The sequence below is a fragment of the Sturnus vulgaris genome, chromosome 6 (assembly GCF_052056855.1).
Source record: "Sturnus vulgaris isolate bStuVul1 chromosome 6, bStuVul1.hap1, whole genome shotgun sequence".
NCBI lineage: Eukaryota > Metazoa > Chordata > Aves > Passeriformes > Sturnidae > Sturnus > Sturnus vulgaris.
This window is the reverse complement of record NC_142248.1, coordinates 41,431,006-41,450,214: the sequence shown is the minus strand read 5'-3', so window position 1 is coordinate 41,450,214 and position 19,209 is coordinate 41,431,006.

Sequence of the window (19,209 nt, the reverse complement as noted above, 5' to 3'; positions counted from 1 at the left end):
TGCTGCTATTAATTTTGTGCTCTTGTTTTCTGCCTTAGGAGAAAAACATCATTGCACAAAGATCAGAGCTGCTTTGAGGTAAAAAAGTCACAAAGATAAACAGAGAGTGTGACTGAGTGTCAGCCCAGAGCACGTCCCTCCCTTGCACATACACCCAAATGCTCATTTCTGGTTTTGGTTCCCTCAGTAGTTTATTTGTAGGGCAGAGTGCATAGAATAAAATTTTACCTCTAGGGCCTAGGTGTCCCTGTAAAATACCATCTCTTTGTCCTTCAGCCCAAACCTTTTCCCCTTGGAGCCCTAAGCTGGGGAGTTTCAGCCCCTTGGTGGCTCTTGGATTCCATAGAGTTCCCACCACAGCCTGAGGCCCCTCTGGGAAGTCTGCTCTACAGATATCTTCTCATCATTGGCCTCATAGTTTCATCTCTGTAGGTAAGAAATTTTACAGCCTTTCATTTCCATTGCCCTTGGTGACATTCCTAGATGCCAATAAGCTCCTCTGGCCTGCCACATACAGCTCCATCAGCCATTTGTGACACTTGCCATGTAGCAGAATCAATACAGAATATCTGGATCCAAAGTGTACTTTGTATTTCATAAACTGGGAAGCTTTTCCTTGACAGAGTGGAACTGTGGATTCAGTTCCAAGGATACCCAGTGATGCCATCTTTTCAAGAACAGACTTGGTAGAGATCAGATTTATAGGGAGTTGATTCAGTTGATGCCAGGGATGACAAATGCTACATAGGAGTGAAAAGCCAGATTTTGTTTTTTTTAATCTGCAAGCAGACACTTGGAGGTGAGATGCAATGAGTTGGTATTTGTGGTGATATTTTCTGTGATAATAATGCTGTCATTCAGGGTGGGGATCATCTTGTCTACCTGCAGCTGCCTAAACACTCTCTGTCCAGTCAGACCATGCCTTCAGCTGCCTCAACAGCCTCTGTGGAATAAAGAAGCTCAGCCAGAGAATTGTTGCCTCTAGAGAGAGATGTCTGTGATAGGAGCCCCCACAGAGTGACTCATCCCACCAGTCTCTTTCCATTGATCATTGAGGGAAGCTGGCTGGTGATCTCAGGTCACACTAGCCAAGACTATGCCAAACTGGTCAGAGTTGAGCAAGATGGAATCCATCTGAGCTCACTCTGTTTCCTAGCTTCATCTGTCTGCATGCCTTTAAAAAACCAGTGCTTTCCAATCTTCACTGGTCCATGCATGGATTTGATGGTGCTATGAGGAAAGATAAAACCTAAATCTTTCTCACAGGGAGAGGGGCCAGGAGGAACAGGAGTGTAGGTTCTGAGAGGCCTGAGAGAGACTGAAGCTTGCAGAGATAGTTCTCTTGGTTATCTGATGGCACAGCACCTACAAGTCAGTTGTAGTGCTTGTTTAAAAATCCTACGTTTTCTGTGGGAATATACCTTAACATAAGCTGGAGCAGAAATCAATCCAAACTTCTGTAAATCAAAATGGAGTTCGTTTCCTTGTTCATGATTCATTCCAACTTCTTCAGTCTTCTTGACCTTTAGTTTTTAATAATGTTCTGATCAGAAATTACTGATATACTTTAATAAAAAAAAGTAATTTTGTTACTACATTGTACTTCAAACGTGATTTTGGTGGTAATAGAAATAGAATCTTTTCTCCTGATTCATTATAAACACAAAATCTTTCAAGCCTGGGTATACCATAGGAGAGGAATTCCATTTCCCATCCAGCTGTGGTTAACAGCAATATCACTGCAGTACTTTTAAATGCAATAACTCAGGACTACTGAGTTATCAGTAAATCAGTTTTGTTGAAGTGTATGGAAAGCTCCCTTTAAGATTTAAGTCTTCTTTTTCCTGGAAATGAGAAATTAAGAATTGCCTTCATGAAAGCTACAGCACTGCACATGCAAAATCTTTGGACATGTCTCCAGCACATGACCAGTGAGTCTGGTATTTCTTGAGTGTGAAATTTGCTGCAAACGCTCCTGTAATTGTTCTCTGCATGCTCTGGGATCACCCCGAGCATCTTATACATTATGCAGAGTCCTGTAATTGGTATGCAAAGGAACCAAACTCTCAGGGAGCCTCACTGGGATGTCTGCAGTCCATGCTGTGTATGCTCACCCCAGACATGAACACAATGGGTTTTCAAGGTGCTGGGGGTACAAGCACGGTTATTTGTTCAGGGATTCTCTGCTAAAGGAGGCAAGGGTCTTTGCTGCTTTGCCTAGGAAACTTTACAAACCCGTACCCCTCTCTTGTTTTTCTTCTCTTTGTGTCAAGCAGACTAACATGATCTTTTCTAACAGGGCAGGCATCACTGGAGCTCATCGTAGTGAGTTAAAATCCTGGATGAGCACACCACACCCCATGGCACAATGAAGGAGAAGAGGAAGAACAAAAATAAGGATGAGTGGTTCCTTTATCCTGACAGATGACTTCAGCTTGCCGTCCTGAGAAGCCCCCAGAGGAAGGCTGTGCTCCAGAAGATGCCTGCAATCAGAGCAGCTCACAGCAGTGGTGTCTGTGGGACAGCATGGTTTCACTTTGCTCAGTAAATCACTTTGAAATTGCAGCTTAAGATGCCCAACCCATTTGTCAGAGCTGGGGCAGTTTGACACACAAGAGACTGGGCTGGGTGACTGGTAATTCCTGGTGCTTCATCTTAATATCTTTGTTGGACCATTTCTGAGAAGATTATTTTCCTGGCTGATTTTGACTATTGCTCTGACACCTGCAGAGGAATATGATTATTGATTTCAATGCCAACCCTGTTTTTCTAGAGAGTTAGCAAAACAACTGTGACTTAGTAAGGACAAAAAATTGGTGCAATTTTGCTTCTGAAGGAAGCCATTTCAAAATCTCTAACATATTGTGTTCACTTATTTTTTAAAAATTTCTTTTCCTTTAATTTTTTTTTCTTGGATAGAATTAACCTTAATTATGACTATTTTACCTATAAAACTGTCCCTGCCAAATATTAAAATGTTAGCATGGAAATTTTAGCAAGGAAGATTTAGGATGAAATCCTGACTTGGTCATACCTGATAAAAATCAATGGAAAAATAATGGATGATTACACAGTGGAAGAAAACCATAGGTGTAATATTTCATCATTGCTAAGAAATTTGACACATTACTGCCAGTTTGGAAGTTTTTCTGTAAAATATATGAATGCTGGATAAGAAGAATACAATTATATTACCCTTGCAATATGTGGCTCAGTTTTTAAAAGGATGAAAATTTCAGCACAATTATGACAAGAAATGTATTTCTTCTGGAGTAACCAATAGTCCAGGGACTGGATCACTTCTGTGGGATGGCCCTGCACTGCCTTTTGAGACAGACACTTGGAGTGCAGGTTCACAGCTAATACTTAGTCTTCTCACTTAGACTGGCATATGTGATATTAAATGCCTAAATAGCATTGTGGCCTAGGCTTGTTTTCCATGTGTCAGGTGACTCCTTTTTACCATTGGATGAGGTATTGTAGCCTGCAGCTTCTCCTTAAGCTTTTCATTAGACATCCGTTCTGGTACACAGCAAAAATATTTTAATATAACCTCTTAGAAATTTTAGGGGATGGAAACCTTCTCCCAGAGAAGAATAAATATAAACTATATATTTAGAACTGTGTGTGGCTTCTATATTTTCCTCATATAAATGATGGTACACTCTTTATTCTCTGAGCAACCTGGTCTAGTGCAAGATGTCCTTGCTTTTGGAACAGGAACTGGAACTAGATATTTTTTAAGGTTCCTTCCAACCCAAACCATTCTGCAATTCGATTCAAAATTAACATTTCTTGGTTATACCTTCATTTTGGGCAGACAGGTTAGCAATCATATGATCTGGAAAATGATGGTGAGACCTTAAGATGGGGCTTTAGCTGCAGATTTTCTGGGTCACAGCACATGTGAGTGCCTTTCTCAGCTGCATGTGTGACTCCTGGAGTGTGCACACCTGGCAGAACACGCAGGAGGCAGCTGTGGTATCACTGCCCTGTGGCACCATGGTTTCCCTACATGATGCAGCAAGATGTTGGCCCATTCCTAGAGCTGAGGAAGGCTATGGAACATCTTCCCCTCTTAGTCCTGGGAGAAAGCTGTCAGTTCCTGCATTCAGAGTCCTCTGTGTGCTAAAGGACAGGTGCAGCTGTGTCCCTGTAGCTGCAGCACAGCTGCACCCTCTGAGACCTGTGGGTTGGCATCCCAGCAGGCTTGTCCTTGGAAAAGCACTTTGCTTTGTCACGGCACAGCAGCAGACAGTGCATGGAGCCTTCGAAAGAGTACAAGGGCAAGGTGTCCTTTGCCACCTGTCTGCAGGGCAATGCAGACTGTGGTATGTGCTAATAACTGGGATTTGTTATTAGTGCCCGGGGCAGAGATTTCACAGAGTTGCGCACTTGGCCACTGGTGGGCCTGGGATGACAGGAGAAGACCAAAGGGTGGAGCACACACTCACGTAGGCAGCAAAGCTCCTGGGTGCAAACCAGCTTTTTGTGCATGGCCACTTACCTGCAAGGTCCGTGTCAGTGCAGAGAGGAGGGAGCGCTGAGCAGCTGCTGGTGCTGCTCAGGAACAGTCAGTGAGCTACTCACACTCAGAGATGATGTTCAACATGTTTTGTTTGCCCCTCTACAGATTCAAGAGAGGCTCTTTGAGGGAGCAGCCCCATGAAATAGTGAACAACAAGGGACCACTTTTTTCATGCCATTTTCCTTGGACAAAAGGCAGCTCTAGAGCAGGCAGGGTCTCAGTTACTTCTGTCTGCACCTAGAACGTGCAGGCTGGCTCACTGCATAGAAGTTACCTGGGTAAAACCTCATGGTCCTATTAAGCCGTGGTTTAAAACACTGCACTCACCAGCCAAGTCCTCAGCCATGGCTTTGCATCTAAGTTTTCTGTGGTAATCTAACAACAACCTTGAACTTTTCAGAAAGGGTTGAGAAATACCTTGAAGTTCAGGTCCTTTAGTCAGCTGAGTCCTTTCCAGGGCTCCTTCTCAGCAGCAAGCGTCTGTTTTTTCTGAGGTTATGTGTGTCTAACACAGAGAACCCATGCTTGTTTCAGCATGTAAGCAAGACCTGGCAGCCTTTCACACATGACAGTGAGTCACCCTTGGGCAGGAGAGAGTGAGTCAGAAAGAGCAGTTGACAAGCTTTATTTATCACTCTCCTGTTATTTGGCCCAGGAGAATTTTATCCTGAAAAACCCACCCTTGCTAATGATAGGCAGAGCTCAGACATATCATTTGACTTACTGGCTTTTTCCCCCCCATAGGTTTTACACGCAGTTTTATATCAGGAAATCACAACAGTTGGCTATTTGTAAGAGTTTTTATTTTTCAAGGAGTTCTGAATGTACCAGCTATATTGGAACAACTTGCCTGAGTTAGGATCACCCTAAAGAGAACAAAATGAAATGCCTCTGAGTGATGAAAAGAGCCTGGGGGCGTTTACAGAGCTCCCATTTACTTTCTTCTCTCAGGGCTGCTTTGCTCAGAGCCTAATTGAATGCTGCTAGCACGGCCTAGTGTCTTGACTCTCTTTTGATTATGGTTCTGCCACTCACAGGCTCCATATAGGGTGTGTCAGGCTTTCCAGTCTAAGTATCTATTTTCAGAAGTTATATGGCTCTGTTGTAGAAATTAATTCCAAGCAGAACATTGGCAGGAAACGTTGCAACTCAGAAATGGAAAAAGAGACAGAAGAAAAGAAAAAGAAAAAAGTCTGCCTGGTGATTAATTAAGGAAACTGCCCTTGAAAGTTTCAGACTTTGCAGCTCTGAGAAAGGGGACAGTGTAGCAAGGGAAGGCAGCTGGATTTGGGGTGACCATCATGTGTAGTTGGGTGTCCTGAGGTGTGGAAAAAAGTGAAGTGAGCTCAAGTCCATTTTACTTGTATTGCAGGTGGGTTTGGAGCAGCAGCCTATGAAGGCAGCACCCATTGAGCTCAGCAGATTCTCTGTAATCCAGCATGGCAGGACCTAGAGGTCCTGCAGGTTCCCTGTCTTCAGTCTGTCTGGTTCAGACTGTTCTTCTTGTCCTGTTAGAGGCCAGGACCTGATATACATGGAATACCAAGGCAGTACATTTTTCTGTGCAGGCCAAAACCAGCATTTTATCTTCAAAATAACAGTATTTGTCCATATTTACTTGGAATCATAGAGACATTTTAGTAGTGCTACACTCTAGTGAGACTAGTGAACTAACACTTCTATATGTGTTAAGGAATGTGGCTGTTTGTCCCTAAAAATGGGGACTCACTGGGTGCTGCAGCAGATAAGGATGCCATCATGTTTCCTGATCCCACCAGTGTTTCCTCCCTGGCTGGGGGAAAAATATTTTTTAGCTCATCCACTTAGTTCCCCTCACAGATAGACAAAGCACTCTTTGACAGAGCTCTAAAGATGCTTCTTATTGCTCCTGTTTATTCTGTGGTTTGTCTCCCTTACCCTCTCAAAGCCAAAACTGCCCCAGCCAACCAACCATCCTCCACTCATGGAGGACCATTGGCAGCTCCTTTGTACAAACACAGCTGCACCATCACCTCACTTGCTCCTCACCTGGGAATGGGTGTGTTGCTTGTATTGTTTTTTTACCTGCAGGTGTATGGCTGGAAAGAGCAGTAGTGAAACTGGAAACTGGATCAGGCAGTGATTTGCTGCAGGAACAGAGGTCGTTAGTCACGATTTCCTTAAAATCTGGATTTCCTTTCTGGATGCTTCCAAATGTTGGTGATATGTGCTCCTGTGCTGGCTGGGACTAAGATCTTCATCCGTTAAAGAAACTGCACTGGAAGGACCACAGACTAGTTACAGCTCCTGTGGCTCAAACTGAGCTGTAAATATCTGCAGTGAGATTTTTACAGCTTGAAGGAAAGAAACCAAACTGCAATTTGAAGAATTTCAAGATGTTCTTACCCTAATTCTTCTTCCATGTGAAAGAGATCATACTAAGGCTCAAGGAACAGGCTGTAAGTACACTGTCACCTGTCACAGCCTTTCCATTTGGAAGAGACAATGCTCATATAAATCTAGTGTATTTCTCCCTGTGATCTTATTATTTACAGAAGAATAAACAGTCTTTCCCCCTTTCCTTGAATACAGCAGAAACAAACACAAACAAGTCACTTCTGGACACAAATTCCCAAGTCTGCTGGTCCTGATGAGGTCTGACCTCGAGTGGGTTCCCTTCTGTGTGGCTCCTTCCTTTGTTCTCTCCTATCTGCAGCCACCAAAAGCACATCAGGCATGACTGTATCTGGGCAAGCAGGGAAGTCCTTGACTTTGTGAAGGAAATGGAAACTAGATCTTTGAGAGGGCTCCCATTGTTACCTGTCTTTACTGCATGGGAAAAGCATAGTTTTTCTTTCTACTGAACCTGACAGAGTATGCATGACGTGTTTGTAACTATAATGAGATGTGTGGGGATTGTGGATTAAAGCTTTGCCCCAAGGCTATTATTATCATTTTTTTCAGAGTAATAACCAAGAGATGAAGGTGCACCATCTAATTTAGGTGTTTCAGTAAGGCATCTTGAGACAGTGCTTGGATCTCCATACTGATTGGATTGGGAGACACAGTATTGCAGACCTGGATAGGCAGGGCACTGACCCACCCATTGCTCCTTCATACTCAGACACTGTAAGAGCTCTAACAGCTGAAGTACTGTGATGGGTGGATATGTGCATTTTAGAAGGGGGAGGGTGAAATGTGAAAGACAGTTATGCTCTGCACATAGAGGGGCAGCCCAGATGCATGGAATTCTGCTATGGACTGTGTGATGGACAGGAGCAGAGGGAAGGCCAACACAGAACATCATAGTAAGCATTTGCCACAGATCACCTGGCCAGAATAGATGAAGCCTTCTCTCATTAGTGGAAGAAATGTCACTGTATCAAGCTCTGGCTTCTGTAAGATCTACTGCCTGGTCTAAAATCTGCTGAGCAGGAAACACAGTAGGGCAAGAAATCCAGATTTCTGGAGTGGGTCAGGGATGATTTCTTGACACAGGTGCTGGCCATGCTGAGTAGGGGGATGCTGTGACTGATTTGCTACTCACAAACAAAGAAGAAATGGTTGGGGTTGTGATGCTTAATGGCAGCCTTGGAGACACCAGGAAGTGGTAGAATTTAAGATCATGAGAGAGCAGAGATAGGCGAGTAGCAGAAAAATGACTCTGGGCTCAGAACACCAGACTTTGCCTTGCTCAAGAAATTAGCAAGCAGTTTGTCATGAGATACTGCTGTGAAGAGTAAAGGGATGTTTAAAGTGGAGGATCTTCAAGGGCCATCTCCTCAAAGCCCAAGCATGATCCCTGCTGTCATTCAGGAGGTTAAGAAGGCAGTGCATGAGGCCAGGGTGTAAAGAGAACTACTGACTAACTCACACATACAAAGAAAACACATAATAGGGGGAAGCAGCGACAGGCAATCAAGGAGCAGTGCAGAACTACACAGGATGGGATTAAGAAAGCCAAAACCGGGCTTGATCTGATAGCTGGTGATGGTGATGATGGGAAGAGCAAGAGGAAGGGCTTCTACAGGCACATCAGTAGTGAAAAGAAGCCCAAGAAAATTCCTCTGCTGAATTCCCCGGAAATGTGCCTTAAACTGTGCAACACTGAATGTAGCATGTCCTAAATGCCACAGAGCCCCCAGATCACCCATGTGACATGGGAGTCTAAATGAGAGGGTGGTAGGTAGTAGTAGTAGTGGTCCAGAAACCAGAGCTGCCAGGAAGGTCTCTAACCTGTGGTTGTGAGGATTACAGGGTTTAAGCAGCACTCTGCTGCTCCACTCTAATCTGCCACCCTTCATGTGTGCTGTAGGTACTGCAGGACTTCCTGTCCTGAACCTCCCAGTGCTCACTCAAGGTGTTGGTGAAGGACTTTGTGAGTCCCTAACAGATCCAATAAGAGTCCCAGGTGAGCTGAGAAATCTCTGAAACTGAATTTACATCAACATGACCAACTGTGGCAGCTGATAGTGGATCTGTTCTTGTCTCACAAAAGTTACTAGAGTAGCAGAATGCTCTGAAGGATTTTCCACTTAGGAGTTAGCAGCAGACAAGCTCTCTGAAACATACCCCAAGCAGACCCTGGATTTCTTGTTATGCTTTTATTTTGTCCCTGAATGGCTGCTGCTTCAGATGTTGCACAGTTGCTGGTTCAGCAGGTTCATACACACAGAAGGGCTGCCATAACTGCTTCATGATTAATTTGGGTTTAATCAGTGTTTTGGACATGTTAACATTTTTTATTTCAACACTATTGCAGAAGAGTTTTGCTGGAGGCTACTTAATCCTCTGGAGAGTTCTGGCTGGAAGCATGAACAGATTTTCCAGGCCTGAAGCATCAGATGTGTATCTGGACAAGCAAGACACTGCATCCCCTGCTGACTGAGTACATGAAGCCATGAATGTCCTGGAGCAAAACTCACAGTATTTCTGAACCATCTCTGTGGATGATGAAATCTGGTGGAGCAAAACCCAATAAGAACTGAGCTTGATGTTGTAGTGAGGATGTAACTTTAAGCAGGACAAAGTTGCATGTACCCATAAGAAATGAAATAGACAATTTAAATAATCTCTTTGAAGAGTAGTACTTCTTCTTAATGTTGAGTCTGAACTATTGGTTGATGACAGTTCAAATGTCCTAGACATAATTTTTCAGCAGAAGTTGCATGACTACAGAAAGATGAGAAACCTAGCTGGGAGCATATCTGCATTAAAATAATTGCTTTCTGTGCTATTCTAATTTCATTTCCAAATAGGGTTTGATCACTGTGTTACCTTCCCCTTGGCATGAGTAGAACTATATTCTTTTAAAATTTTTGACCTTCCCTTCAGAGTCTGAAATACCTGACTGTTGTGACTACAATACCACTCAAGAGGAGAAATTCTCTTCAAAGGGAAAACCGATGTACTACACTGAGCAGAAAAGCAAAGCAGAGAAGTCAGGTAAAAATCCAGGAATCTAGCTTTAATATCATGAGGAATTTACTGCTTAAAAGGGCTTACATGTAATACAATAACTAATGCAGGATAAGAGTTGTCTTTCTTTCATTATTTTGTAATTGGAAAAGATCATTAAAAGATTCCTTTCAAAATAAATATCACTGTACCAGAGTGAGCAAAACAGATGAATTGTCTTTGAGTTCTGGATTTCTCCAGAATGTTCTATTTTAAAATAGAACAAACAGAGAAAAAATGAATCAGTGGAATAGTAACTTTGTAGAGTAAAATAACATAAATCAAGTGCTAAGAAGACATTTACAGACACCATTATAAATGCCAAAACATTGTTTTAACTTTCCAATGAGTTCTAAATGTGAATCTTTGTCAATTCCATTGAAGATCAGGAACTTGTCCAAGTATTGTATTTTGACAAAATACTTCTCTGTGGCTCTCACCTGAGGTATCACCCAAGCCAAGCTCGTCCTTGATGAATTAATATCAATGGAGTCATATGCTAGGAGTGTGGCTCTTTCAACACCCACTAGTCTAGGATCAAATTGGTATTTCATTGGTCCAGTTTGCAGAACACACACCTGGCTCTCACTCAAGTCCCCCAGTGCATCAAAACATGGACATTGTGGACCTGTTGCATCCTTCTCTCCCCTCACAGCCCCAAGCACTCACAGACCTTCTCCCCAAATTGGTGAGATACATTGAAGGAACATACACCAATTGGCTTAGCCCAAATCTTTCTGTCATGCTCTTAATGAGATAATTTGTATGTTTTAGCTCCCTTAAGCCATCCATAAACCTTCTCTGGGGGTACAGAGCATAGGTGAAACCCCCAAACTGGGCCCTGCCAGAGGGGGCTGCAGAAGAGACCCTGTGACTACAAGGGAGGGATGGAGAGAAGAGTCCATACAGGTGCTGGTAATTTTACCTGGGATCTTCACAGCTCTGAGAATCTTGGCAGATGTTGGATATTGAGCACTGCTACTCACAGTGTACTTATAAGTGGGTCCCAGCTTCTCAGTGTCACCATCTTGGAGGGACAGAGAGGAGCCCCATGGCTTCTGAAGCCAGATATGCTTTTTGCCTTTCAGGAGAAGACAAAGACCCTGGCTGGAAATAGCCAGTACACAACAGCCAGTGGAAGGTACTGTCAGTGAACAGCACGGAGTTATTTTGGTCTCACACAATACACTGCCTTTGCTATTTATCCTTGAGTGTCTTTTCCTAGCACTGTGTTTATTTATACTCACACAGCTATAGCCCCCTCGGTGGCAATGTCAATAATTCTCAATGCAATGGCACTTGTAGTGGTGAGCAAAATACTGGAGCTGGTCCCTGTCAGTGCCAAAGTGTCCACGGATGACAGCAGAGAACCAGAGAACTCTAATTCTGGGCTTGCTCTTACCTGGAAAAGAAACAGAAGGAGAGAGCTGGAGCTCAAAAAGGCAAGTCACCAAGGCATCCCAATAAAGGCTTAGTGGTTTTGCCAAGAGAATTAAAATGTTTTACAAGGAATCAAGTAAGTTTATAGGAAATTTGGAGATCTATGTATGTCAAAGGTTCCTCATCCTTACAAGGCAAAGCTGTTGATACTGCACTTTTTAAAGGTACCTCCTGAGCTATCCCAGATCAATTCACTCAATGCTGTAGTGATAGTATTCCAGTTTGGCAGAAGGGAATTTCTTTTTACATATAATTTTACTCTCTTCAGGAAAAAAGTGATTCTATGAGAGAGCAGATTCAACAGACTCAGTTAATATTTACATGAAAGAAATGAGTTGGTCCTTTTACTGACCTCTGAAAAACGAACCTGGATTTGTTTGAGCAGGGCATTTTAAAGGTTTAAAAAAATCCTATTTGGTGATATTATGCAATAATCAAGGCACACACAGCATTTGGACCTGTATGCTCTGTAAGTAAGTGTGGTAAGTGTGCCTGCCTGTTTAGAGGGGCAAAAATTTCCTGGCACCAATGACAGTGATACCTCAGGGCTTTCTAAGGATTAAGCCTTGGTTCCCTGTGCTGACATTCTCCATAAAGGTCAGTTAGCTTTTCCCATGTTCCCTCTCAAACTCTCTAACACTGTACCCCTCTCCTTTGCTAAAGATGATTCAAGCCCTGGAATATGCCCTTGACTAAGGAGCTATTTTGATTTCAGAACTGGCTGTTTTACTGGTGCAAATTGTTGTAGCTCTGATTTAAGTCAAATGAGATGAGTTTGGCTTTGATAGTAAAACCTACACTCTCCTCCCAGGTGGGTCTGTCATCCCTACAGTGATAATGCCCCCAACAGCAATCCCTGTCCCCCAGCTTCAGCTCCATCCCACCTGCATGGATGAAGTCTCTCCTTCAGCCCCCAGGCTTGCCAGAGCTGTGCTTTGCTTGTTTCTTGGATCAAATCACATTCATCTCTGACAGGATTCTTACACCTTATCCCTCCCTTCCTTCACGGTCAAAGAAATTTCCCTCTTGGTCCATGTCTCATGCAACAATATAGCAGAACCAACCATAATACAGTGGGGGGCTTTAATTAAACATATCCTCATTGTATAGCTGGATAACTTGGAGTTCACAGCATCTGGTGAGTAACCCAAGGTCATAAAGAAAGTCTGTGTCAGAGCCTGCAATTATGTCCAGCTTTCCTGAATCTTAGACCCTTATCTTAGTCATTACAGCATCTATAACAGCTATTTTCTACACTTCTCCCTGCCTTTACTAATGAATAGTGCATATTTAACAATTTCAGTCATGAACTCTTTATTTTGTACTCAGATGCTGCCAGAAAAATCCATGTTTTCCCTTTACTAAGGCAATGGAAGCATATACAACTGATGAAATTTTGCTTCTTCAGCCAATGGACCAGCGAAGCTTTTTCTGTTGCTGCATTTTCCTTAGTACTTGAAATCAGCACTGAGACAAGTCCATTTGTGTGAATTGTGCTTATAAATTGGTATCATAAATATAAAATCCAGACTTCTTAGATCAGTCTGAACATACCAGACATTCTCTAGGTCAGTATTTGGTAAAAGCTGTCACAGGCAACTTATAGCATAGGAGTGGATTTCATACATGTGACTTAGGATCTAGTTTTAGTGTAGGAATATCTGAAGCATGTATCAGTGACTCACTTGTTCAAACACTGGGACTTGAAGCAAGAGAGTGGTCTTGCTGATTGTGTTTCTGTGCTTTCTAGTATGTGTCATGAAAAAAATTGACTGTCATGCCAAACTTTCCCTCCAAAAAGGTCATATTCCTTTAGCACCTGTTGATTAATACAATACCTGAAACTCCCTTCCTTACTGTTAATTATTAAGCATGATTGAAACCTATCTGTGTATTTCTAATAGTTGCTGGAATGCTGAGATAGTAGATATTTACCTGTTCTGGCCTGCTAGGCTGGAAGAATCCACAAGTAGTCATTTGTTTACGTTAAGATTAAGACTCCCATTCTGATGAAGTTTTCCCAGAAGACTCAGCATTATATGTCCTGATCAGCACTGTGCTGCTCTCCCAGACCTCCTCAGGGCTGGTTAGTTTTTGTCATTTCAGTCTCTCAGGACCTTTTCTAGTAGAAAAACTCTTACGCCCAGGAGGAAATGTCACCTAGTGGGGAGTATGTGACAGTGACAGGCTGGAGTGGCAGTGTTGTGGATGGTGGAAAACTCTGATGGACGTGGTCCTGTGGCAAATTAGAGGCTGAAAACAACGCATGAGCTACCCAGTGGAATTGCATGGAGTTAGATGACACTCTGGCTTTCCTTCCAAGAGCCCATAGTGCAGAGTTAGCTGTCCATGGATGGTGGGGCAGGAGGGCAGAGGTACAGAAGGAAAGAGGCCATGGCCTGGTACCACAGAACTTGCACTATGAGCTTGTCTGCAGAGGAGTTTGGCTGAAAAAGTCTCACCTTCAATCACAGAAGTTGCTGAATTGGATTGGGGCAATGCAGACATGCAGGGAACCCAGGGAAAGCTGTGCCCTTGTGGGTGCTGCATGTCAGCATCCCCCATGGCAGTATAGGAAAGCAAAGCTCTGTTGATGTGGAGAATACGTGTCAGGAGCCAGTTAAATCAGCTCTCTCCAGGCTGCCAGGCTTGTTATGGCAGAAATGTAGGATTTCAGAAATGCTGCTCAAGGTTCACGGGCTTTTCAAGAGAATTGTCAAAGCAGGCCAGTGATGTTGCTGAGTGAAAAACGGTGTGGAGGGAACATAAAATAGCAGGTTAGGACTTTATTTCCAAACCTGAAAATGAATATTTGCCATGCGATTTCCCAGCTAAAACTTTATGTGTATATTGCTCAATTTTTTTTTTCATTATTGCTGTAATTCAATTGTGGGATTTACCTTTGAAAAAATCAAGCCAAAACCAAAACACCACATCCACCTTTCAGTTCTGTTATTCAGAAGAAAATTTGTTAGCAGGATATGTGCACTTTTTAAAATAGAATGTTTATTAGTTGCTCATTTACTCCCTCAACTATGAAAGGAAGTTTTCTTTTTCTCTTCTTTCCCAATCAAGTTCTGTCTGGGAAAGCTGATAAAATCTCACTTTTAAACTGCAATTTCTCCTCTTGTTTTTAGCAGACTTGATGATTGCAAATGAAAGGTGACCACAGAGGGAGTGACTAAAGTGTCACTGTTGTACAGGCTGATGATCATTAGTCACTGTATATATTGGGAAAGGCTCCTCATAATTTTATATGCCATAAAAATAGGTTTTGCTCCGAGTCCACTAAATTGCTGTTTCAGCTGGATATTTGTTGCAGCTTGCTGCATTACAAATTCTTTGGTCATCGGGATAGTATTTCTGTAGCATGGGTGAGAAGTCATGGTAGTCGCTCTAAAGCTTTATTAGGAAGAAAGCTCCACAGTTACTGTTTAGAATGGGATAAACTAGGAAGGGAAGATAGTTTATTTGTTAGAAATGCCAACACTGTAATTTTATTCTTTTTGGACATCCTTTCTACTGACATCATATAAAAAGACCTTTTCAGTAGGGGCTTTCTATATGTAAAATATCATAGGTAGAAAATGTATAGGAACATTCTTTTCTAGCTTTCCCTTCCAAAGGAAAGCATATAGAAGTTAAGCTTTACATTTTCTGAAATGTTGCATGCATGTGGATGTGGAATTGAACATGCTAAGAGCTCTCTGAAATACTTCTCATGCTGCTATAAATATACACACTTTACTAACAACTTGCATTGTTGACTACATTGTTGTCTACTGTACTCATTTCAAAAATAATGGTTTTGTGTAATTCTCAGCAATATGATACAAACATAACCCCTGTAATGAAAACTGGTTCAAAAAGGGACTGAAGACCTCATTGTTTAGTCGAATATATAATCTGCTGACTGCTCTGTTCAATTTGGGCTTCAGACTGTAAACTCCTGGGTCAGGTTTTTTATAATCTTGGTGTGAGCTGACTGATTGAAGCACAGACAATGGAAGGGCAAGCCAAAGGCTCCAGATCTTACTGGCATATTGTTATATCAGATTCCCACTTTTAATTTACAGAAAAAACATACAGGTTTAACTCATGAAGAAGAACACAAAACTGTGATTTTAATGGGGACAGGTGGCAGTCTGAATCTGCAGCACCTGGAAACAGAGAGCCAAGAGATGTGAACCAACAGATCCTCCCAGGGAAGTGTTAATTTCCAGGCCTGTCCTCACTCACACCATCAGTTCTGCGATTCCCAATTCCCAACTAAGTAAGGGGAATTGTAAAATACAGAGGAGAGAGATGATCCCAGCTCCTTCTGAGTAAACAGAGATTGGACAGCTGTGGTGACAGCATTCCCCCTTTGTGCTACTGATGTGGTCTTTTTTTCTGAAGAAATGGCAAGACTGCCTCTTCGGGGATAGATCCTGTTTAAGAAACTTCCTACCTTGGGGTAAGATTGGGGAAGGATACATGTGGCTTGCAGAGCACTAACATTTTCCTCTTAAACTGTTTTATAATTAAAAAAAAATGCACTCACTGAGACTAGACTGATGATAAATGTCTCATTTTGAAAATTGTGGTAGATTTTCCCTTTGATAACTCCACACTTTAAGAAAATATAAGTGATTTTTTTTTAAGATTTTTTTTTTATAATTTAGGCTGACTCAAATTATTGGTATGAAACAGCTTGATTTACTCAAGGCATTTTTATGTCTGCCCTCTGAAAAATGTTATTTGTCTAATTTATTTAACTAATTCAAACTAGGAAATCTGCCAAATTCTTGAAAATTCTCCAGTGACAGGAAATTATTATACTGTGACTTCTCCAAGTCTAATGGTGTTTTTATTTAGCTTGCTCATAGCTTTAGACAGTAGACAGCAACTTGCAGTTTCGACTGATGGCTTCTTTGGCACTTGGATAACTTTGGCATATTTGAGACACTGGGACTCTCCTGTCAGAAAAGCAGGCAATGACACACGGATCATTCAAAGGACAAATCTTTGATGTCCTCTATGACCCAAACAGGCAAGAACTGGCCTCACCCACAGGCCAGCCTGTACTTATGCAAGCTGCTTGCTCCATCCATTTCCCCAATACTAATGGACTGTGTGAAGAAGGACACTGTGTTCCTTACCCTGCTTCCAGCTTCTCTTCCATGCTGGCAAAAGCAGGAGCTTGAGTGTGGCTGCAGCAATGTTCTCTCTTACTGCTGCAGCTTTCAGTCTGAAGGGAGTCCCTGATGGCCAAATGGCTCATGAAAATTTAAAAATACACACTTTTGAGCCTATGTTGACACACAGGCATTTCATGGTCTTCAATAACACTTGACTGGCATACTCTTCTTCAATGCCAGTACACTCATTCTGGTTATGGCAGACTTCTGCCTAAGAAATGCCAATAAAGAGGGTTTATTAATTAATACTGCCTGGTGACAGCAGGGTTTTTAATGTCCTGATGCAATGCTAATGAACTTCTGCTTAAGTGGCTGTCTTTTGTCCTAATCCTATTTGTAACTTGCCAGGTATAATTTATAAATGGTCAGCATTATCTTAGGTACTTTACACAGTTTATAGTATATATACTTTTTAACTGCACTGAATTTACTGCATTGAATTTACCTCAATGCTAAAGCAGATAACGAACCACTGCACAGCTACTTTTTCAAACTTATTTTTCAGAACTAAAGGAGGCTCATATTTACTTTTTGATGCTTCCAACTCATTTAGTCTGAAATTCTAGCTTTCTCTTCCAAATTTGGGAAAACAATAAGAACTTTCTGTGAGATGTGTGGTTTGATTCTGTGTTTGAGTATGCAGAACCATTCAGTGTCAAGTCCCTGTTTTTTCACCCTTGCACATGAGTATCAATATTTAGTGAAGGCCTCCTTTTTAGGCTATATAGAAGACGTATTTGCATCAAAGTATCAAGTGGGCACACAAAAATGAGACCTGTAGCCAGGGATTTCCTCATTTCAGTTCAATTTTCTTATGCAGACAGTTGCTTAAATAGGCAGTTGGCTGGCTGGAATGGTTCTCTGATGGTGAGTAATGAATCCATTAATATTTTAATAAATAAATTTCAGAATACAAGAGCTGCAGACAATCAGAATTGCATTTTTACAATAATTTTTTCCTGTGCTTATATCCCCAAGTGATGGAGACCTGTAGTTATTCAGTGCATAACATAACCAGCGTTTCACTAAAAAGGATTTCCTGTGAAATGACTCCCTGAACAGATTATTTTGTGTTAGGACTGTCTTATCAGCATCCCACTACTTATCTGGAGATAGAGATTCTCTTATGAAGTGATCATGATTGAGGGAGGCTATAAAACAGGAGTAAAAAATCCCAACTGACATGAAGGAGGTGTGATGGGAGCAACTCTTCACCACTGACTATAGCACAAGAACTCAGGATTGCCAAGTGAAATGTTTGGGCCATTTTTAAACTTTTTCACTGGCTACCCAGATATATTGTGATATACCTCAGAGCAGCAGATGTTGTAGTTCTTAAAAGCACACACAGATTAAAAAATTGATTAAAGAGATAAAAAGTCTGCTAGTGGGTATGAGCCTTCAGCTGGTGAATCCTTAAGTTGCAGATTGTTACAAACCAGGAGGACACATCTATTTTTACTCTGCTTACATCCTTCTTAAAAGCACCCACTGGCAAGTCATGCATCTTCAAGTGGTGTGTTGGCAGGGGCAGATGTTCAGAGCAAAATAGCTGCTCACTTCCAGCTTATGAGAGACTTCCTCAAGTGGTGGTAGCTTCTGGATCTTTGTGCTCAATATCTTTGAACTTTTCCTCTGCTAATTTCTCGGCAGATTTTCTAAGAGACAGAATTTGTGCTTTCTGCTGCCTTCGTGTACTAAGAATTGTACCAGGCAGAGATCCTGGGAAAGTAACTGGGAAAGCCACGGGGTCTCTGCCACATACTCAGGAATCAAACTGAGCCATCAAGTGCTATCTCTGGACAGCAGTGATGCGATTTAGTAGATGCCAAAATCTTTTCTTCTCAGAATGTTACCCTCAAAGCTTTTTCAATTACCATTCATTGATGTGCGTCATGAAAACAACGTGAGGACATAATTACAAAATACGCAGACCGAAAAAAAAAGAAAGGAAAACAGATGGAAAATCAGCCTAAACTTTGGGAGCACTGCAGCTCCTCGACGATTTCATTTCCTTGGGTGCCCCCTCGTGTCCATCACTAGTGTAGCCGAATGCTACAGTCTGAACTGACACTGACAAAAAACCCCAAGCATCCACTTGCTATCACCTTATAAGGTTAATTCATTTCGAAATCCTTTTTTCCACCCTTCTATCTAGTAACCCCATGACTTCATCTCCAAAGTGTAAATTTTCAGGTTGAGTGCATAGTTTTTGCCTTATCTTAGACTGTCCAAGGCCAAAAAAGGATTCCTCTTCTTGTATTTTGCCTCAAGTTTTGTGCATTTTCAAACTTCTTGAGTGATTTCATCAACGCTTAGGCATGACTTTAAGAGGAGCAATTCCAGCTGAAATGCCAGAAAGCTGAGACTGCTCACAGAAGCTCATCTAATTAACGGATTAAGCTTTGTTCGCCTCAAATATGAAAATATTTCCTACCCAGGCTGGTGTTTTGGGAAACTCAGTGCCCAGAAAGTTGAGGTAAGATCAAACAGCCAGAAAGGCTCTGGCTTTTCTGTCACATGACACTGAAGTATCTGCTTCCAATCTTTATGTGCATAGATTGGAAGGATCTTTATGTTCATAGAGGAGGATCCATCTCTTGTGGAATTACAGTAATGTGTCAT